The sequence below is a fragment of the Halictus rubicundus genome, chromosome 6 (assembly GCF_050948215.1).
Source record: "Halictus rubicundus isolate RS-2024b chromosome 6, iyHalRubi1_principal, whole genome shotgun sequence".
Taxonomy (NCBI): Eukaryota; Metazoa; Arthropoda; class Insecta; order Hymenoptera; family Halictidae; genus Halictus; species Halictus rubicundus.
The window spans coordinates 4,495,392-4,520,031 of NC_135154.1; the positions used below are offsets into that span (position 1 = coordinate 4,495,392).

At 34.9% G+C, this 24,640-nt stretch overlaps 1 protein-coding gene across 1 annotated transcript in view; it reads left to right on the forward strand.

The window, feature by feature from the left end:
- The first annotated feature begins 3,265 nt into the window (after positions 1–3,265).
- Positions 3,266–24,640, forward strand: part of Nmdar2 (glutamate ionotropic receptor NMDA type subunit 2) — a 478,712-nt gene continuing 457,337 nt past the window's right edge. The window contains exon 1 of the mRNA XM_076789520.1: positions 3,266–3,440. The gene's annotated coding sequence lies outside the window, so the exon portion shown is untranslated. The remainder of the gene's footprint in view (positions 3,441–24,640) is intronic.

Sequence of the window (24,640 nt, forward strand, 5' to 3'; positions counted from 1 at the left end):
AAACATAATAAAACATCTTTATTTTTCATTATTTTTTTATGGGGCTTTCACCAACATACTCGTGACATTACACAAGTAAATATCATTGGAATTGTATCATCTTTGGTATCCTTTACATTAGATAAATATCACGAATGTGTTGGTGAAAGTCCCATAAAAAAATAATGAAAAATGGAGAAGTTTTTTTGTTGGGGTATACCCCATGAGAGGCCGCGGAACTCAAGAGCCGCCGCCGAAGAGTGTGAACATAACACGGATTGGCTATATCGGTGTGAGACCAGGAGACCACTACTAATCCAATTAGAAAACTTTTTTGTTTTTCATTATTTATTAATGGGATTTTCACCAACATATTCGTGACATTTTTCGATGATACTTACTTGTGTAATGAAAAATTAAAGTTTCAGACGCAAAGAAGGACAGCATATGAGAAAAAAAGTGTCGCGGAGAGGTGAAGCGTTTAGGAAAGATGAAAGACCGGCGTGAGATCAGGCCTTTAAATCAAAACTTAAACTTTCTTATTATTTATTATTTTTTACGAGACTTTCACCAGTATATTTGTGGAATTTTTCTGATTAAAATGATACCAAATATGATATAATTCGGATGACTTGTTTAATGGACGATGAAGATTACTTCCCAATACAATTATATTAACGGAAAATTAGTGTAATTATAATCCGAACTATATCGTGTTTGGTATCATTTTAAACAGAAAAATTCAACAAATATATTAGTGAAAGTTCCAGAAAAAAGTCATGAAAAATAAAGAAGTTCTCGACCTTCGTTGTTCTTTTCTACGTTCGGCACTGGATCAAAGAATAGTAGTAGTTTACTTTTAAAGTAAAATCGATGATTTAGAGTGTCCTTTCGGGAATGATTGAAAGGAAGACACGAATTTTAAATGCAAAATGTCCTCCCTCACTGCACAAAATCGGCATCGAAACACCGATCGTACAAACATCACAAAGACGGATTATTCGGGAATTGAGAGACGTTACTGCAATAGCAAAATTTTAGTGTTACTTGCTATAATTTAAGACACTATATTCGCCCAAGAAAGACAAAATCCACTGCTGTACTTCTACCAAGATTCCCCGGCGTGAATGATTGAAAACCTGGAAGTTTTGCAATTCGCAACTGTATCTCGCTAGAACAAAACTTCCTGCCGACGTTCACTTTAGACGTTCGTGATTTTCTAGTTAAGTACCTGCGTAATTAGAACTCGGCATCTTATACGTATTTATTTAAAGAAAGTTTTGGTGCATAGCATCAATATACAGTGTGTACTCTATAGATGTCCCAAATGTCTAGTCGACAAAAGTCCCAAATGTCTAGGCGACAAAAGTAAAATTAATTATTTTTATAAATTTTTATGTAGTTGTTGAATCAGTTGCTTTTCTTACAAAAACATAATAATAATTAAAAAAAAAATAATAATAATAATTCGAAATTCAAATCGTATAGTTTTTTATATATAATGTAATTATGTCATTAGAATTTTTGATAAAATGTACAGGTATACAAGTTATTAAGTAAGGTGTCTAACGTCACAAATACATATTGCGAGCAAAAATAATATTAATATTTTATTTAATTGACAAAATAAGAAGTATACTAATTAATCTTACCATTTTGTTGTTGAAGAAGTGGGTACAAGCGGCTTTTGTTTTCTTTATTTTTTAATAATTCTTCAGCCTCTGGACTTGATGGGATTTTTGATAATATTCCAGTAGGATATATGAAATCTTTTTCTAACCACTTTTTATTACGATGAAGAAATTAATTTTGATTCAATATAACGTGATCGGACCCATTTCGTCTTTAATTTAAAACATAGTTTGTTTAAACTGACCTTCAGTTGGTTAAAATATTCTGGTGAAATATCCTCAGATATATTTTCGCATAACAATAGGTGATCACTTAAGCCTTTATCCGAGTTCCTTAAAATGTAGAACAAGTCTTGATTTGTTCGGAAAGCCTCCATTATAAATGTAATAAACTTCACTAATAAACTTAATTAAACACGCGGATACACAAAAACAAATACACTATAACTAAACACACATAAACTATACAAATAAAAACGTAAACTATGAACAAAGTACAACGAAGAAAACTAGATAACAGCATACAGTTCTCAAGAAAATGCTTCGAATGCCTCACTGTGTTCTCTCGTATCATTCTGCGCCGACTGATGCAGTTAGGCATTGGGAGGCATAATATAAAAATAAGGCATAATATAAATATAAGCATTTCGGATGTTTACAGTGCTAAGAGTTCTCGGATTGCCTCGCGCTTCACAACGACCAACGTGCGGCGACCGTACGGTCGTCGCAACATTATCAGCTGTAAACAACTATAACTTGTAAAGTAGGACGAAGTAGGAAATGATTCTTGTACGGTTATTTGAAGGAAGTTGTACCGAACATATTCCTGTTTGTTAGAGCCTGGGATATTTTGGGATAAAAAAGATATCCTTTGACAAATATATACAATTTTTTCAATCTGTCATGTATCATTCAGCATTATTTTTTAAATATATTATTATTAGTTATTACTAAAAAAATATATGGTTTCTTATTGGAAAGGGATGCTCTATATCATGCACAAAAAATTAAGAGAAAATATGGGACGAGACGATGAGGACATCGTAAAGAACTTCAGCAATTTTTCCTGGTGAAATATGCTACTTTCAAAACGTTCAACATTAAATGATCATTATAACTAAAATATGTACAGGTAACCCTCCTATAACACGGTAGATAGGTTCCTAAGAAAATGCCGTGTTGTATGAGAGCCAGAGCCAGTACAAAAAGGGGGGTTACGTACAGGTAGCGAAACCGTGTTATAAGATGCCGTGTTGCAGGAGGGTTACCTGTATTCAATTTCATTAATTTCTTCGTTTTCGAGATCTCTAGACATTTACAAAGCAATAAAAATTAATTAGTTTTCAATTTCGAAAAGTCGACTTTTTGGTCGAATATGTCCCTAAATTCTGCGATCCGGACCACTGTGCGTCGTCGTCGTCGTCGTCGTTGGAAACTTTCTTCGGTCAAGCCCCCAAAAATTCTGGTATGCTAAATGGTAACCGAGTACAGTGTCTCGAAGAAGAGTGGAGCAACCCCGTATCCGAGTTACGGAGCGAAACGCGTGCGCGGGTGGGTTTAATCGGGTGAGGAGGGAGACGGCGGGGGCGCGGTCGCGGGTACAGAAACATCGCACTTCAGTTGGGTTTGGTTCGCGTTTCGCGACTGGCCTACCGCGCCTCGAGGTGTCTCTTCGTCGTGTGGTTCGTGTCCTTTTTTCTTTCGTGAATTTCGTCCCGCGCCTACCGTGACCGACCGAGGAACATAATATTTCCGCCAGTGCAATTCCCGTGGAGTTTTCTGGAGCAACCTATTCAGCCCGCTTAGTCCCGACGAGATCTCGCATGGACTGTAAGTGCTCCGAATTCGTGAGTGAAAACCGCCTAACAGTTTCATTGACAACACTCTCTAGTTGTACCTTTTTCTGCTCGGACGATAAAATCGTCGCGTCGCGTCTTCCTGCGATCTCCTTTGCGGCGACGCTGGTGGATCGCTTTGACGCCTTTATCTCACGATTCCGCGTGGAACAACCGTCAGGAATCGTGGAAATAACGTGTCAGGCGCCTTTTGAAACTTCTTTTCAGTAGTCGATCGTAGAAATCGTTAAATGTCATTAGGAATTCCGGGACATATGAGAGTCTGTCTGTTCGCCGATACTTCGGTTGAACAGCTGATAAACGCTCTCACGCCTTATATTTCCCAACGTCCGAAAGTTTCCTTACCGTCATCTGTACGGCGAGGTGAATTACGGGCACGTCAGAAATACCCTTTTCCAACTTACACGGTAAAAATCCCGTTTGGCCGCAAGTTCGCGGATTCATAGCACGCGAGACAGCAGGATCGAACTATGTGGCGATTGAGAGCACGGTCGAAGGTATCGTCTGACAAAAGTCATTTTTGCGACCCCGAGCTGTGACGCAAAGCCGCGACCCAAGCCGACCAACGTACTTTCAATCGAGGGAATCAAAAGAACTTCCGCGGGGTACATTGAATCGGTAGCGTACGCAACATGGGCAACAGATTTTATAATTAGGGGATTTTTTCATCGTCCGCTAATTGGAGACGTCGCGAACTCCACTCGCTGGGGCTCACGAATGATTAGGGCATTCGATCTTGTTCAGTTGACGGTTGCGGCAGCCTCGGGCGTTTTGCCGAGTAACAATATTTATTCTGCCAAGGACATGCACGGTGTGCGCCGTTGTGCAGACTTCGATGTTTGGTCTACGAGCGGATTGCTGAATCCGCGAATCAGCGTCGCATTGGCCCGCATTAGAGGTCAACCCGTGCCGCGGAAAAAGCGAGAGTGGCTGATCTGGCCGCGGAGATTGGGTATATGGAGGTCCGCTGATAAAAAGCGGATCGGGAGACGATCTTGCGATGCTCAACTTGGCTCGAACTCGAGTCCTTAATGGAATTTTTGCACCGGCAACTCGTCGTCACAAACTTTCCCGATCTTCCGGCCGACCATTAATTTTAATCGCGAGTTTTTGCCGAGGCCACGAGGGATGGGACTGGACGGGACACACGGGGGATCCACCGATATCTCCCGCGAGTCTTCTTTTCCGAACCGTTCCGAGGGAGCCGAATTCAAATGTGGCCAATTCGCCAGGAAAAGTTTGCGCCGTTGAACCGTCACGGCCCGAAGTCGTTGCAAACCGCGGGGTGACGATTTATGGCACTTATGGTACACGGGACAAGGAGGAGCGATGTGTAATTTGCGGCGCGTCCGGCACGGGGCTGGCTCTTCATGGTAAAGTAAATGGGCTGTGGCGAATGAAATTTCTTGTTTCGTATCGTTCGCGTCGTTCCTGAGAAAATGGATTTTAAAAATTCACCGAATCCACCCGAGCTGCGGCGCAACGTGATACTTACCTTGATGTGCCCAGTCATTGTTCTTAATTTCGTCGCCGTTTAACGGACAGTGCTCCCGTGGATCGGATCAAGCGCGACGTCAGGAATTCTCGCGCGGGTAATTCGTTCGTCGTTATTTTAGAAATTGAGGGGATCCTAAGAGTAATGATCACAAGTGATGACAAAATCGACGTTCCCACCACCTGTTCTGCTGTCAGTGCACGATTTTACCGGGACCAGTTGAAGTGTAAGTGGAACTTCCGTAGCAGCTGGAAAATGCGGACGTGAAAACAAGTTTAATTACCTCTGGCCTCGTGTACTTTTCGGGGAAATGTTGTTCGAACAACTCCAGTTTTGTCGTATCGTGTAACTTGTTTCGAATTTTCCGCAAAAAAAAATTAGGCCATCGGTGAAATTATTTCAGCGAGCTAATTTTTAACGCGTGCCATTTTATCCTGGAAATTGCGAGTACTCGGAAACTTTTATTTCAGTGTGTGTGTGTGTGTGTAGGCAACGAGTTTGTTGGGGAAGCTAGCACTGATTTTTAATTAAAGGGAGTCTATTAACTCGGGCACAGTATATCCCCGGCTTATTTACGATGAATATTCGAAGCGTCATCTTCGAGAGATCAGTGGCCTTGATCGTGGCAGTTTGCCATGTCCATTTCTGAACTTGGCGAAACGTTTTCGAACATTTCTTGTGTTCCTACAGTTTCTCTGTAAACATCGAGCATTTATATACGTTTTTGTGAAAGTACTTCAATTTGTATAAAACTATTTAATTTTTCGAAATTCAATTTATCTTACTCTGTTTTTGAAATAGCATAAGTGCTGGAAAATCATCTAATTCTTACAAGATTTCTTGCAAACATTTTATATACATTTCCATGAAAGTACTTCAATTCGTCTAAAATTATTTTGTTGTTAAAAATTAATTTTATTTTACTCTGTTTTGAAAGTAGCTGGAAAATTGACTAATTTTAAAAACATTTCAATCGATACTTCTTTCCAAAGGATGTACAAAAAGATCTTATTTTCAAAGGATGTATCAAAACTATTTTATTGTTGAAAATTCAATTTATTTGACTCCGTTTTTGAAGCAGCACAAGTGCTGCAAAATTAATTGATTTTTAAAACATTTCAATCGATACTTCTGTCTAAAAGATGTATAAAAAGATAACCATCTACAATATGTGCGAGCATCGTACTGATTTAATGAATTTCGTTTGCTCGTATCAATAATAACGTCAGTGTATGACAATTCGCATGATTGTGTTGAACATCGATGTTTTGGTACGCATCAAGTGAAAATGAACTACAGTGATCTCGCATGTCATAAGTAAATTATGTCCTCTGTTCAAATCGATGTTAAGAATTTAAAGTACGTTGCAATAATACTGTTTAAGAAGAAAGTCTTTGTTTCAATTTTGGTTTCTTTAAAAATTGCATTTCTTTTTATTTGTTGAAACATTTCTTAAAAATTATATTAAGTTATTCAAATATTTCTTAAAAGTTACATTGAATTATTTGCTGAAACATTTCTCAAAAATTATATTGAATTGATCAAATATTTCTCAAAGGTTACATTGAATTATTTAAATATCCATATTACTTCTTCACCTGAACTTAATCGTATAGTATGATATAATGGCTGGTTGCTTACCATTTTAATTGGAAGTTCGACTGTTTAATTAATTTCATTTAAATAGTAGGGATGTAGAAGTCCATTTAAAAGGGTGAAATTTAAATGCACATGTGCTATTCAGTTAAGTCGTCGATAATATTTTATTTACGAGCTTTAAAGAATGGTATCGCGTATTGCTATCCTCATATTCGATTAAGCTGAAAGAAGAATAGGTTATTGAATCTGATTCCCTTTCTATTGACATGGACTCGAATGATATATGATATATGCGTCACATCCAGAATGGGACATGCGAACTATAACGAGGGAACTTGCGATACAAGTTTAGGAAGTGCTTCCCGATTAGTCTACTCTCCTCACATAGATGTGCGCATGAGGTCTTCAGCACAAACATCTTCGGTTACTATAGACTACGGTATCCTTACAAATAGAACTCTTGCTCCTTAAAGGGTTAGATGATATTGACTAAGTTGAAGTCGTACGCTCCTGATAGAAAAATAATGTAGCATTTAACTGGAATGTTAAAGACGTGCGACTTATTTTTGGAATGTTAGTTTCAGAAATAAATCGTTTTTATTTCTGAAAAATAAATACAGAATCTACGTATTAGAATATTAGTTAAACTAGTTATTAGCTATTTGTATAAGATTCAGATTAACCAAAATTACTTAAAAATATACATACAAATGTAAACGTATAGATCTATTAATATATCAATTTATTCTCTATATATTTATAAATAGATTATATATTTAATTTAATATGAATATATAATTGTTCATCAACTGACTGATCCCAATTTTCTTGCAGTGCAACTTAAACTTTGATGACGGTGAATTATCATAAAGCATACATAAGTTCCTAACGCATTTAGTATTCTCCAGATATTCTTCAGAATAATAAAATTTATCCGACTCTTCCATGTACGTAATAGCACGATTATTTCCGGTCTGTAAGACAGTGTCTAACTTTAGAACTAACTAACTTGAGCAAGTTTCAGTGTCTATAGTAGTACCTAATCAAACACTTCAGTCGAATATTATAATTAGCAAACAGTTCATATGTTAATCCGATTCGAAGGGATAATTTTCAAACTAGCTTTGCTGGAATTAAGCTTTAATAGATTTCAACGTCTCGTTGCAACTCTTTCGAGAATAAGAAGCTTCGAATTTGTCGAAGCAGCAACGTGTAGGTACTGTTAAAAGATATGATAATATAAATTGTATTGTTTAATTGCTAGATCTACCGATCTAGCTCTGCCGAGTTTCAACAGTCGTTTGCAGAAGTTTTTCAGTTAATTATTGTATAATTTTATTCTTGTAAAATTCTTCGTCTCTTCGAATACAAATATACAGTCTACCCTTTTTTATAGCTTCGCGTTTCCATTTTTCAATTTATCGAAAGTGAAACAGCGTTTTTCTTCTAATAAATGATGAACCATTACAACCACATTATTCTCATTTGCTATTTAATTAGTCAGGTACCAAACATCGTATTTTCATCTTGTCCATTAACACGTTTCTGTTTTTGCATCACTGATAAAATAATTACTAAATCCTGTAAATTGTCGTTCTATACGGTATACACTTTGGTGGAAAAAAGTTTTACTTTTAAAAGATTTACTTTTTCAATTTATAGAAAGTCTAGAAAAAATAATCAAAATTTTCTTATTCGCACCTTTCATACATGTCGTGATTAATAATGCATATAATTAGACTACGAATTTTATGCAATTACGTCAACACTGGGTAGATCAAAATTAAAATAATGAAAATATTCTAACAATCGAAAAATACCGTTTCATAATAATTAAGAAAAGCAACAAATGTGTGCGTAGCTCACATTTTTATTTTGGATATAAATCCGCAGTCTAAATACAATGCAATGTAACAATATTGATTCCACGTGTTCTGCTTCTTTTTTTAGCGTTAACAAAATATTTACCACGAAGCTATTTTCTTTGCAAAGGTAAAATATTGGACACGTTTTTCTCTGAAAAAATGTCTCCATTGATTGGCGAAAGTGCCGTTTACTTCCTGGAACTTTTTCCTCGATATACGTGCCGGGAATCGCGATGTCTGTCGTTCAGATTATGTGTTTTTTTTTCGTTATGTTTCGTACGTGATTGGAATTGTTCTAATTGTATGAGAGTGATCGACGAGGCGTTCGATCTTACTGCATCGCGAAACCGTTTAACCCCTTTTCTAACGTCGACGAGATATCTCACGATTCAATGTTGTACGTGCAACGCCGCAGACTTGGTGACTCGAAACAAATATTTTTATCATTTTATTGTCATGTTCTACTTTACCTACATAACATTATAATAACATACAAAATTTTTTTCGAATCTCCAAAAATTCTTTTGGGAAACATGTTTTCACTGCAACATGAGGGCATGTGTACAATTTGAACTCAATCCGATTTGACCGATTTTTGGAACTTTAGCAGAAAACTGAAAATGTCTTTCACGCAGTTAAGAAATACATTACGCTGCTGTTTTGTAAATTACATTTAGCTGTAAACGTAGAAAAACAAAATGGCAGGACATCTCGGCCGTGGCATCGTACGATCGGCATTGCTTCGCGAGATATCTCGTCCGTGGCGTTGCACGAACAACATTGAATCATGAGATATCTCGTCGACGGTAGCCAAGGGGTTAAAAAGACGTGAAACATATTTAACGCTTTGATGACAATGATTTTTAATATCCAAGTTGAAAACATTGTTGATCAAAACGTTTAGAAATCGCTTGCTTATTTTTGCAATTAAAGTGCAAATTTAAAGTATCGTACATTCACTGTACCGTAATTTCAACTATCCGCTGAAACAAATATTAAACGGCAACTTTGAAACGACTTTGCAATCAACAGCACCGACAAATGAGCATACAGAGCAATTTCTCGTAATCGCAATGTAATGACCGTAATAAATCATAGTTAGTGTCTGTAATCCGATAAGCTTTTGTTTCTCGTGAGATTCTTCCTACATTTTCGAAGCATATTGTATTTTTGTTGCCTCACATTTTGCATCTGCATTTAGATGCATCGTATACAGAGTGTTTCGGAAGTCGTGGTACAATTGTGGCCATATACCATAACAGAAACCATTAAAAAAGTAAATAAATAGGGAAGGAAAGAAGAAGTACAGAGTCACTTCGAGTGTTCATGGTTTAAGAAGGGAAATAAATGTACTACTTTTAATTCATTCGCTTTGAACTCATTTTACGGATCATGGAATTTTCCTGCTCGAAATGATTTTACTGCGTCGTAAGGACCACAATAATCACCTCCTTTGGTAATTAGCTTTCCACGATTATCCTCATTAGGGAAAGTTATACCGGCCAAAGAGACATAACAAATACAGTCTTTATTTGATATACAGTCGGTATTTAAGTTGACGCGGTCGAATTCGGAGTACGCGATGCTGTTTTTTTTTAAATATGGTTTGTACTTGACTTTCCTGGTCTTCTGCTTCTGTTTGCAGTAAGCATGGGTAGTGCCACAGTCAATTGTAGAGTTTCAAAACGAAAGTATCGCGGAAAGTGTAGTAATTACAAATTTCTAAAATTCTTGTCAAAGTAAGTTGACAAAGCAAGTCGCCAGTCGGAAAGTAAGTTGACGCAAACAAATTTTTTATTTTTAATACAAATTCATGAATATAATTACTTATTAATTATATTAGTATACGTGGCTGATTATAAAATATTTTTAGCATGTAATAGCATGAAATACTTGAACCTGAATTGGTAATTTTAAGCAAATATAGAATAATAATTGTAATTATAATACTACATATAGTAACATGAAATATTATTTTAAAGTTTGAATACTTATTTTTGACATTAACCTTTTAACTGTGAGTGACCTTTCAATCGTGAACGGGAAACGTAATGTAAGGTAAATAAAATTGACATAACGAACATGTCACAATTAACCTAATTACGATGTAGATTATACTAACATGGATATTATGACACAATACAGTGAAAGAATTAATTGCCGAATTAAGAGGAAAGCGAAGAACGATTTACAGGTGATAGCGAGCACGAATGACGAGTTAACTCGTCGTCTTCGGTTAAAAGGTTAACAAATCCAAACTTTTGTCAGCACAAGTATTTATAAATGTAATCAAATTTTTCGACTATGTCTATAACTGTGACATTATTTCTACAAAGTAAAAGATATCTAGTTATTATATCGGATAATACAGAGTTACTAATAACAAAATCAAGAGGGGATGTCACTGAACACCTAACTGAATAAAATATGTAACGGAAAACCTTCTTTGCCGGGATTTCCCCTGGATGCTGATTTTTTACGCTTAGTGGAGAATTATTCGATGCAACGAAGTGAAATCAAATAGCGGAATATAATATCCAGTCGCATGGAATTCCGATGAGGAAGCTTTTCGAAAACAAGTAATGGAGTTTCCAATTAAAACTATTACGCCATTGAGAATCAACGATTTCCATAAAATTCGAGGAGTTCTGATGAACTGCGAGCGAGAAACGATTGTTACGATAATGGCTGGATTTCTGGTTATTATTGGAACTCTGTTTAAGTTTTCAGTATGTATTTTATCTTGGACAATTTCGATTTGCTGGGAAACTGAAAATAATCCGCGATTTTTACACGAGTTAACGGTGACCATTCTCAGCACGAAATAATTAATCTATAGTCCATTATGACTTTCATAATCACTTCGAAGTAATTGAACGGTGAGACAATTGAGTATTGATTTTTACTTCGCACGACAGCAACTCCAATGAGTTTTCATTTAAAATATGCTAATCGCACTCCTAATTAACAAGCGTATGCGAGTAAGTAATGAATAGGCCAATGAAACTTTCATATCCACTTGTCTTCAATATGAAAATTTCAAAATTTTACTATTAAACTGAAATGAATAAGGTAAATTCTAGCTGCCGGAAAATTCGAATAAACAATTAATAATATTAAAATTTAATAGTCAGCGTAAATTGTGAATCAGTTTAAACTTTCCTCGTTCCAATTATGGAAACTTCGATGTCAGATCCAATATAAACTTGAAATTTAATTCAATCTATTTCTGCTTAAATTTGTTCTTCTACATTACGAAGTAACTTGTACGAACTGCACGATGCAGCCGTATTTCAATTCTAAATTTGCAGAGTACAGCGTCATTCGCGACACAAATAAAAAATAGAATATTTTAGATATAAAAACCAAATTGGTAGAGAAATATGTACACACAAAATGAATTGTTATTTGTGCAATAACATTTATCAAACTGCGAGTATACTTGAACACCAGATACGCGTGGCGGTATTTCATCACTTTTTAGTTGAGTTAGTAATCCCTATATGTTTGTGCATTTTCTGAAATACAGTTAAACCGAATAAGATATAAATTTTAATAGTTTAATATCTTTCTGTTTTACTTTGCAAGGCTACTGGTTTGGATAATATGCCTTTAATTTCTCTTTTCATGGGTTAAACATTATAATCTATATAAACATAAAATATTTTAAACATGACGAATTATTGTAAAGTAGGATTACTACTTTTACATTCACACTAGACATCGAATGATAAGTAGGGGCTACCTGTATATTCATCTAAATTATTAGAGGTATAAATCAGAGATTGCAGTCACCGTAAGTAGATAAACCCAGCCATGGTCAGACACAGTGAAGCAGCTCTAACAACAAGTAAAATATACTCGATAGTATGGTACTTTTGAACAACAAGTCAAATATACTCGATAGTATGGTACCTTTGAACAACAAGTAAAATATACTCGATAGTATGGTACTTGTGATGTATTTTTTATGTTACAATAGCAAATATACGAATGTAAACATAATATGTTGGGTGCTATCGGCATAATTGTCCTGGCCATGTAATGTATGCAAATGTGTGGACCGCTGAATACAAACTTGACCTAATAATACCAATTATATGCTTCATTAGTTTTCAAAAATAATTGCATGTTATTTCAAAGCAATAAACAATAAATGGTACGTTCACTATATGAGATTTTTTGTTTCTGTATTTCATAATTACAGGCACACACATACCTATGCCTTTGTGTGAGTAAACTTTAATACATGTCTATACAGTTTTAATTATTTTGCATTAATGTGAATTCAGTTAATATCGTACCAAAATTATGTTTTTTATTTTGTAACTTATTAGTTCTATTTGTACATAATATATAACGTTTCCATTTACAACAGTAACATTCAAACTGACTTCAAAAAGTCCATGATCAATTCCAAGATCAATTTAACATAAATAAGCATCTTGGGGAAAAACTATACAATATTTATTGCATGGAAGAATAAATAAGATTGTTTTGTAAATTATAACCATGTTTCAGTAAACCATAATTTATTCGTCTAATTTAAAACAATGTTATTTCAGTATAAAATATAATAGTAAGAGAAGAAAGAAAGATACTAGAAAGATACTATCTTTCTATCTTTCGTAGTAGAAAGATACTATCTATTTATTGCACAAAAAAAATTAATTAGACTATTATTCAAATTATAAGCATGTTTTTTAGCCATAATTTATGTATATAATTTGAAGCAGTATATTTGTTAACAAAATGAAATAGTAATAGAAAAATACTATCTACTGATCAAATAAAAGAGTAAGTAAAACTGTATTTTTTGTTGTTTATCGTTTATTTGGAAGTGGTCGCATTAACAGCTAGGTCAAAACTGTATTGTTTAAATCATAAACATGTTTCTTTCAATCATAATTTATTCGTATAATTTCAAGCAATATATTCGCTAACAAAATGAAGTATTATTCGAAAAATGCTGTTACATTATAAACATGTTCCCCTTGATCATAGTTTATTCGAATAATTTCAAGCAATATATTCGTCAAGAAGGTGAAAAACTATTTCATACACGAAATAGGTTGTACTATTGAGTTATATCGATTCGATCCAGAATCCGTTATGCAAATAATACACCACCCGTTGTCCAAAGGTTAATAAGCTTTTCAGCTTCCGCAGCTGCACCTACTCACACTCACGTATTCTTAAAACTTTTCCAACAGCATTTCAGTCATAAAATCCTATTAAAAGATTTAAAGTTCATTTAACGAGTTGTCTGTCATGGAATTATTTACACTTCTAATATGAACCCTATAAAACATCATTTACATTCTTCCACTTATTATAGAAAAGTGAAATGTTATTAATAGCAATTAATAATTATTTCATAATAAATCCTTAACTCTTCTTGCGTTGGTAGACGTTTTTATTTCGTTGACATTATGATTTTTTAGATTTTTAAAATAATTTTATCAACTACCGAGCTTTCGCTGCTTCGCGTTGTCATTTTGACGCAAAACAAAAGTAGCTTTGTATTAATCTGTACGTATTAAATGCGCACGAGATTGTACCTTCCGGATATGAAATAGTTTTTTATATTTCATAAAAAAATCCGTTCCGGCTCAGTTTATTTTATATTCGTTCTGTATGTATAAAAATCATAGGGTTTAACGGATTAAAAAGTATGAAAATACAATCAACGAAGAAAAATATATTCACAATTGCATAGTCAGCCACGTTAAAATGAAACACAAGTGGTTTCATTTGGACCATCGAAATTGCTGTAATATTAAATTCTGTACAATTGTCGTGTTTTCAAAGAATTTCGCTTTCCTAAAAGTTTATTCCTGTAATAATTTCGTACCAACTTTCAAATCATATTTTGATGTTCAACTTTGTACCTTGTCCCATAAATTCACAAAACTCTAAAACTGACACGTAGTTAGGCGACTTTGAACATTGTTTGAACATGTTCTCGAAAAAGTGAAACTTTGTTGAACAGTTCAGTCAGTCTACTATTGTTCCTCATCTTTCCAGATCGTGCCGTGCATAAACATTATTTAATAACAATGACAATTGCTACAAGAACTAAAAGTACAGTCTTTGCTCGATATACGTCCGAAATATCTAGCCGATAAAAGTCCGAGAACTATCCCCACTATCGCGGGGTATATCCCGAGAGGGTATTATGTTTACACTCCTCGGTGACCAAGGTCAATCGAGCTTCGCTGTCCTTTTCTACGTTCGGCAGTGTATCAAAGAATAGTATCTTCCAGCCGATATATGTCCCTGGCCAAACCCGTGTTTTGAACATATTTGGAGTAGACACTGCATTTGTTTCTATGAAGCATACATAAATCATCTGTTATACAAAAATCGGAGGAAAGACAATTTTAATATTATGCATTTTAAAGATAATTTCAATCATTAGATGTACAAATTAATTCCTTACCCTCGCGATCAGACGATTGCAACTTTGTTTCAAATTCAGAATTTTTACTGTATTCGTTAGCTGTAGAATGAAGTAAACGTGTAGAAAATAGTGGGTATACAACACAAAGAAAGGGTCACCAATAAATTCGCAAACCTAATACTTCGGAAGAAAGTAATTTTGAAATTTATTTTCGATTTTCTTAATGGGGGAAAATGGTAAATGGCCTGCTTTTCAAGAATTATTTTTTGAAAACTGTAATGCGTAGATTGATTGAAAATTTGAGGTATCATTTATTAACGTTAGAATGTAAACAAAAATATTTTTTATAAATTTTAATCGATAATATCAATAGTGCAATGCCGGCTCGAAAATGGCATCCTGAAAATGCACCGTGCAACGTACAGTGCACAAAAATGATTTAAAACAAAAAAATCAAAATGGAATCGTTAGTACATGCAAATACGCACAGTATGGCATTCTTCTTTTATTAAAATTTGCAAAATTGCAAAAATGACGATGTTTTGAAAAATAACAGATTTTCTGTTAATAACAATGTTTTAAATAAAAAATTTACAAATCGAAGCACGTCATGTTGTCGTGACCAATTAATTATAGAATATATATACCATGTTTCATAAAGATCGATTAATCAGTTTTTGAGCTACGTTGCACGGCGTGCTCAATTTTGCGTTTTGAGAAATATGAGTTTAAAGTTTGAGTAACGTGAAAAACACGTTACGTATTTGTATATTGTGACAAAATCTTAATTCATTTTAACTTAACGCGATTTTTTTCTAATCTGCGATTTCAGGGTCATAGAACAGATCTTCCTCTTCCTCAAAAAGTTGTACTTCAGCCGTTTTTTCTTCTTTTCGAGAAACACGAGCCTTTCCTACAATGGCCCCACTACATGAGCCTCTCTGCCCAATACAACCGTTCACTTTATTTGGAAAATAACGTACAAGAACACATCTGATCACTTTCTAACTTTTTTTAGCGTATTCCTGAGGAAATTTTCTATCGACTTAAACAAAAAAAAAAAAAATGCTAAAAAATTTCATTTTACACAAGGTTCTTCCTTTCAGCAACTGTTGAAAGAGATTGTATGATGAGCAACCTATGAAACTGTAGGGACTCTAACAAGAAACACCGTTTTCTGCACGTCATTCTCTTCCATATTAAAACGGAAACAGGAATAACAAGTGAAATCAAGACAAACCCGGCGAACTTTAAGTATTCGCATGAAACAGAAACACAACGGCGAATCCTTGACCTGATTCATTCATTCTCTCCTCATAAATTAACGGTGATTTATAACGGTCTCCTATTGAATTCTGCTTCGCTGTGTAAAACGAGAACATCGCGAATGTTACAAGTATTAATTTATCACGCCAGATTGAGAATTTGCGAAGTGACAGTCGAGTGTAAATTAATATCACGAACACGCAGATATTTTAATTCTTACCAAGAAGGCTGGAAAAAATCATAAAACGAGCGTTGCTAAAATCATATATGTATGTATCAACAAATTACATTTTATTTTATCGTATCCCTTTCAATCAAGGAATCCTATTCTGCAGTTTACAATAATGAAAATGATTGTGCGCAATTTGATTCTCAGCTTTCTCTTGCAACACACTTTGGAAATGTACGAAAAGTGACTTATCGACACGTACATTTTTCAATGTATTTACACCAGATTTAAAATTATAATGGGTTTTAACATACCCGCAGCAACTTTGTATAGATTTTTGTATGTTTCTGTTTTCTCGTGAATGAATATAAAAATGTGTGTATTGCTTAAGTTTACAGTTTAAGTGAATAAGTACAATTTGATAGTGAACACAACAGATTTTTGTGACTGAGTATATTCCAACTTCGGATGCGTCTGTCCGCCTTATTCTAAATCGTGATTGTTAAAATTGTGTTTCTGAAGTTAATCAGGATACAACAAAGCCATTAGTGCTTCCGGTCTTTTGTCCTATATGAGTACAGTTGACTACACGTTAATGAAATATTCGTCCACGAAAACGAACCGATTACAAAGGATCCGTCTAAACCAGGTTCTTTATTGCAAGATTAATTGCTCCGTCGGCATGGGAATCCCATCTTCTGGCTGGCCGACGTGAAAGGTCCGGGTTAATTCGATGTGTAGTCAATTCATCGTTGTTTACGTAATTCCACGGGGATGTCTGTGATCCGGTTTGATTTCGGTTCCTTCAACGAAGCTCGTACATATTCAAAGAATCTCTACATACAGTGTTTACTCGTCACAGTCTTTACTCTATATATGTCTCAAATGCCTAGCCGATAAAAGTCCCAGAACTATCCCCACTGCTGCGGGGTATACCCCGTAGGGGGCCGTGAACCGAGGCCTCTAGAGCATCAAAGAATAGTATCTCCTAACCGATCTATGTACCAGGCTAGACCCGTGTTTTGGATAAATATTGAGTAAACACTGTACTCGCATAGGTTTCGTATATTTTCGTTTGCGGACGAATGTCGCCATTATAGCAGTACGAACATTATAAATTTTCACTAAGCACAGCCTCCTATCTTTAATCTAACTTATACAGGGTGGTAATTTTAACTCGAGCACCTAAGTTATTTACACTACTATTGAAAGCAAGAAAAAATTCCTAAATAGGATCGTACACGATCTAAGGTGTGATGATGATAAAACAGAATTCTTTAAAGGTAATTTTAACGGTTTTTTCAAGATCATCGCATTATTTTGTATATTAACATGTATTTTTACTAACGCGATGCGGTAGTCGACGTCAAGATGAGTTCATCGGCCTACACACCGTGACCTAGACGGCGAAAAAATCAGTTTGAGTTTGAGGAATGCAATTAACTCACTGTGCATGATGAGCCCTTCTATACTAGAGCTTCTCCGTCCTTTTCTACGTTCGGTGTGGATCAAAGAATGGTATCTCCTGGTCGGTATATGTCCCTGGCTAGGCCCGTGTTTTGGACATATATCGAGTAAACACTGTATATGTCCAAAACACGGGTCTGGTCGGAAGCATATATCGGCTGGAAGATGCTATTCCTTGATACACCGCCGAACGTAGAAAATGACAGCGAGGATCGTGTGGCTTTGATCGCCAAGGAGTGTAAATATAATACAATGATTTCTCTATATATGTCGCCAAGGCCTGGATGATAAACGTCGTGGAATTATCCCCACCACCGCGGGGTATACTCTGTGCGGACGCCGAGGAGTGTAAACATAACACGATTCGAACGAGACACAAAACTAGCAAGACCCGTGTTGTTGACAAATATCGAGAATTCTCTGTACCCACACGGGGTATACTCCGCGGCAGTGGGGATAGTTCGCTGAGACTTTTATCTGCTAGATATTTTGGACATATATCGAGTAAAGACTGTACATACTAAACGGAGTTAATCATTCTGTAAGATACTGCGGAATCTGTACACGTTGAAATATGAACACGAGTGACTAGGAAAATCGTAGAATGAAAAGGCGAAACAATAGAAAGAGAGATTTACAGTTGGGGACAAAACTAAATGGACACCCTTTAACGACTAATAATATTAATGTTAATATTAATATTGAACCAAACAACTTAAGTTTTTTTGAGATGTTAGAAGTCTTAATTTATTAGGTAATGAATTAAGAATAACTTAATTAAAAATTACCATTGGTCGAAACTGCGAAGATAAAAGTAGAATTCATGAGTTTTAAGTTTTTTATCTGTGCCTATAGTGCAAATTAAAAATATATCTTTTGTAGATCTAAGTCAGTTACTATGAAAGTGACTATAAAGTTACTATAGAGTCGCTATGAGCTATCAATAATTAAAACTGGCAAAGATTGTGAGAATCTGCAGTTTAGATCCATCAAAGATTCTAAGATTTCGATGAAATTTTGAACGTTAGATTCATTTGGATTTACGTAACGCACAGATAAATATGTTAAAAATCGTGACCTTCACATTTTTTTCCAAATTCCGAGCAATAGCAATTTAAAAAAAGGTTTTTACAACTCATTACCCAGTAATCTAATCCCTCTAACATTTCAAAAAGATTCGAGTTGTTTTGTCCAATTTTAACAATTTATCAATTTTTAAAGGATGCCCGCTTAATATTGTCCACGACTGTAGCTTTAAAGTGGCTATTGTTATTATTAACACGCTGAGTACCGGGACCAATGCCCATAAATGTCGCACAATATCCATAAAAACTTATTTAACCCACATCCGTCCCTCGTGCCTTTTTCTCAGATTTTTCACATAAACGTTGATGTTATTCTACCATTTGTAGAACGTATTACGTAGTGTACAGCGTTTCTGTTAGATAGTTTAACAAAATTCTGTTAATTTTTTACAGTTATATTATTGTTTAATCACTTCTATTGTATTTTAATTTTTTATTTTCAGTTTATCATTTTACGATGGAGTTCATTACTACACTTGGGATCTTTTATAATAAAGATAATTAGCATACAGTGTAAGGTGAAATACCTGGATTAATTTTCTTCATATTTTAATAATATTTCTATTATAATATTATACATTGTTCCACGCAATTAAAAAGAAAGTTCTTAGCGAACAGAATTTAATGGTTACGAACTTTAATTACGCCTAGGCAATTATTAGAGAAATAAATTATTTTATTATAGAACCGATATAGTTAAACTGAAGAAACTTTATCTTGTGAGTATTAATACTTTCATGGGCCATTATGCTTCGTCATACCTCAATTGGGCATGACGCTGCATTCGTTGAGCAGTGGTTGATGCAGTTCTTCTATAATAGTTGCGGTAAACTTTCATTGACGTTGCATGTTTTTAGACAATCAGTTAAGTCAATGACAACGAAAACGAACAAAAGGATGAGATAAATTAGGACATCGTAGCTGGGGGCAATTTGCGCTGCACGCTCGGGAGGTCGCGTTTTTATGGCTGGAAAATGGTTGGACAAAGTTTTTTTTTTCAGTATGCTAACGCTCCAGTATAATTTGCGATAAATAACTTAAAGTGATTTACACGGATAAGCGTGGAAACGTTACAGGGTATCACAGCAACTTAATGTGCTTGTTGGAACATTACTTCGCTCTTGTTGCAAAGGCTTCGTCAAACAGTACCCTAAGAAATTACGGTTCATTAGCAGCATTACTATAAAGTTTTCAATCATTTAGATAATTTAAATGAATTTTTTAGCCTTCAGGCATACATAATACAGTGTTTACTCGATATATGTCCAAAACACGGGTCAGGCATATATATTTTCAATATTTCTTTGTGGGACATTCGCCAACATATTCGAGGAATTTTTATAATGAAAGTGATACCAAATATGACATAATTCCGATGATATTTACTTGTGTAATGAACGACGAAAATTACTTCCCATTATATTTATGTTATCGGAAAATTAGTGAAAATATGATCTGAATGATATCCTGTTTGGTGTCATTTTAATTAGAAAATTTCCACAAATGTATTGGTGAAGGTCTCATAAAAAAATAATTAATAATAAAAAAGTTTAAGTTTTGATTTAAGGAGGGAACCTTGTGTAAAATGTAATTTTTGAGTATTTTCTTTTTTGTTTAAATCGATAGAAAATTTCCTCAGGAATACGCTAAAAAAAGTCAGAAAGTGATCAGATGTGTTCTTGTACGTTATTTTCAAAATAATGTGAACGAACGGCTGTGAAACGGATGTGAAAAAACGGCTGAAGTACAACTTTTTGAGGAAGAGGAAGATCTGTTCTATGACCCTGAAATCGCAGATTAGCGAAAAATCGCGTTAAGTTAAAATGAATTAAGATTTTGTCACGATATACAAATACGTACCGTGTTTTTCACGTTACTCAAACTTTAAACTCATTTTCCTCAAAACGCACAATTTCGCACGCCGTGCAACGTAGCTCAAAAACTGATTAATCGATCTTTATGAAACATGGTATATATATTCTATAATTAATTGACCACGACAACGTGACGTGCTTCGATTTTTAAATTTTTTATTTAAAACATTGTTATTAACAGAAAATCTGTTATTTTTCAAAACTTCGTCATTTTTGCAATTTTGCAAATTTTAATAAAAGAAGAATGCCATGCTGTGCGTATTTGCATGTACTAACGATTCCATTTTGATTTTTTTTGTTTTAGATCATTTTTGTGCACTGTACGCTGCACGGCGCATTTTCAGGATGCCATTTTCGAGCCGGCATTCCACTATTGATATTATCGATTAAAATTTATAAAAAATATTTTTGTTTAGATTGTAACGTTAATAAATGGTACCTCAAATTTTCAATCAATGTACGCATTACATTTTTCAAAAAGAGTTGAGCTCACACCAGTTTTCATCTTCCCCGAACGCTTTGACTCTCCGCGTTTCTCTCTTTTCCATACGCTGTCCTTTGAAACTTTCATCGTTCATTACACAAGTAAATATTATCGGAAATATATCATATTTGGTATCATTTTCATTAGAAAAATGTCACGAATGTGGTGGTGAAAGTCCCACAAAAAATATAATGGCAAATAAAGAAGTTTTGTTATTGGATGTGGTCTTCTAGTCTCAAACCGACATATCCAACCCGTATTATGTTTACACTCCTCGGCGATCGAGACCACGCGAGCTTTATGGCCCCTCACGGGGTATACCCCGCGGCTGTGAAGATAGTTCTGGGACTTTTATCGGCTAGATATTTGGTACATGTATCGACCAAAAGACTGCACTATGTTGCTCAACATTGGGAACGGGAAACGCATTTTTCTTTTCGTCATGTTTGCACAACTGTACATAGTTTGTTTAAATTCTAAACACCGTCTCGATGTACATATGTAAAAACTTCATCACCGAAATGTCACTAATACCATACACGTATGAGTGCGATAATACCATCATGTAACAAAAATGTATTGTTTTTAAATACGTTTAACCAACATATTGGTGACATTATTCTGATTGACACGACACAAATCGTATTTAATTGTCTAGTTTACAGCAAGTAGAACAGCAAAGCAACTGCAGTATTAAATTAAATGTTTACCGATTTGTAGAATAACTATGTGGATCGCCGATTTAGATCGAACTGTTTACATGTGAAACACGTCAACGGGTAATGGAGAATTGAGATATCATCGGTTCGGATAATCGAGGTTCTACTGAATCGTGAATTCGATAAGAAAATATGCTCCGAATGATGCCGTGTTTGGTCTTATTTTAATCAGAAAAATGTCACAAATATGTTGGTAAAAGTGTCACTAAAATAGAAAAATAGAAAAATGACTCGTCTCGTGGTGAGCAGAAGAAAACTTTCGAAGATATTCATACATGACGTTAACACTCTCTTCCAGTGTGACATTTTTAGCAACGGATATACAAGAAATGGAGGAAAACAAGAGAGAAGAAATCAGGACGTTGCCTTTATTAATGGAAAACATTTTATTCGCTCCGATTGAATGTGCGAAACCGTGTTAGCGATAATTACGATAATTAGCGAGAAAATACGCGTTGACGATTCTGATTCGCAAAGGGTTCGCGTCCGTGTTTTTTCGTCGGTATTTTATTGCGCTCGTTCGCTCAATGATTTTTTAGCGTCGATTTCAGAACAATAACGTAATTACGGAATGAAAGTCCTGTACACGGTTTGCTTGTCATTTGTATCGGTAACTGCTTGCACGTTGCCTTTTGACTCTCTACCTCGTCGTTGCTGCGTGTCGAGGAGAAATGGTTAATTACAAATCCTCGTGCGTTCGCCACAGCGTCCCTCTGTCTTACAAAGAATTGTTGCGAGCATGCTCTGTCACGATAAAACATTCTCCACTTTTTCCATTTTTCTGCAGTTAACGGTTCACCTTTAACTACCGTGGCCAGCTAACTGACGATTCGCTAATTGGCAAACAAATATAACTTCGTCTCAAACAAAACAAATTGTAGAGACCTACGGATAAAGGAGATCAATTAAATGATAAGTGCATATATTACTATCAATATTGTACAGTATAAAATATTTTGTCTTTCATATCAGAACTTGCATCAACATCATTTAGCTAAACCATATCTCGATATGTTATTTTATTAAATTATTCATAGTGTTTAGTTTGTATCGCTTGTGATACTTGTGATTCGGAGCCATTTTATTAAGCTTTGATGAATGGTGTACTGGCAAACTAGTAATAAGTATAAGGTACATCATGAGGGCTTCATACGACCGAACTCATCCCTCACGTTTGTTCTATCAGTGAAAAGAAAAAATAGTACAAGTTAGAAAATTTTTCAAATCTGTGGCGGATTCAGGTGCGAACAAAATTTCCCACCGTTTTTACAAAGACTTCAAGGTGTAGCATTTTCGAGGAAAAATTAGTCTTAAGGTTCCCACCAGCTACGTTAGGCGAAAATATCTTCGAAGGAACTGAGCAATGTTCTTCGAAAGGAGATGGTTGAAGCTTTAAAATGAGTCGAAAATTGTGTTCTCCTGTTCTCTTTTCCATACTTTACATAGAGTTTCTGGGTTTTTACAAATACTTACATATACAGTGTTTACTCGATATATGTCCAAAACACTATGTCTAGTCAGGGACATCTGTCGACCAAGAGATGAATATTGATCATTATAGCCAGGAACCTGAATCGAATATCTGCTGAGAGATAGGATATTGACTTTTGCAAGGTGCGAGCAGAACTTGGCTGTTTGTATGCACAAAACAATATCGCCATGATTCCATAGGGATGATAAGATACTAGAATATGTATTGGCAGCAATGCCTGGTCAAGATTTAAGATATTGCTTGCAGACGAGCGAAGTAGACACGTGCACACATCTGCGAATTACAAGTTCATTATAACGTAACATTGAATTGCAAGCACCTCCAATAAACAACACATTTTAATTTAACAAACTTCTTCTTATATCCTTAATTCTTGTAAAACAGAAATTCAGCAGCAGCATATATTGTTGATGTAAAATGTATATTTGTAAAAATTGTAGAGCAGTAACAAAGAAAATATGAAAAAAAAGAATTGAAGGATTTACTTAATAAATCTTTATTTATTAAAAGTTTAAGGCAGTATTATTTAAATCTTCGTGAAATATTCTTCCTAAAATTATTGATAACAGCAGGATACATATCCTAATTTTTAATAAAATTATTATCATAGTATTATCTTAAATACAGAAAGGTTAAATAAGATAATTGCAATAGAATTTTGTATTGTAATACAATCCTATGACATCGTGCTTCACAGAAATTTTAGAATTTAATTTAGAAATTAAAGAATTTGTTTTGCCTTTAGTTCTGTACCGATCGTTGAAGAGGAAACACGTATTCGTTTACAGTTTTCGGTAAAGCAGCATGTGTTCAAAATATTCTAAAAAGTATAATTTTTTTACAACCCTGTAATAAAATGGCGGCGTCCGCACTTTCCGAGGATCATATTCGTCATTGCATACTTTTTCATTTTCATGCGGGATTTAATGCAACGGTAACAACAAAGAAAATTTTCGATGTTTATGGAGATGTATTGAAGGTCAACAAGTGTCAACGTTGGTACAGAAGGTTTGCTGCTGGTGATTATGATCTCTCTGACAGGCCTCGAAGTGGACGACCAGTTGAATTTGATAATGACACCCTAAAATCTCTAGTGGAAGCTGATCCAAAATTAAGTGTACAAGAATTATCGACAGGCCTTGGGTCCACATGATCAACTATACAAAGGCATCCACACGAAATGGGAAATGCATATAGGCAAGGAATATGGGTACCGCATCAATTATTTGACACCAACAAGAATATTTGTCGATCAA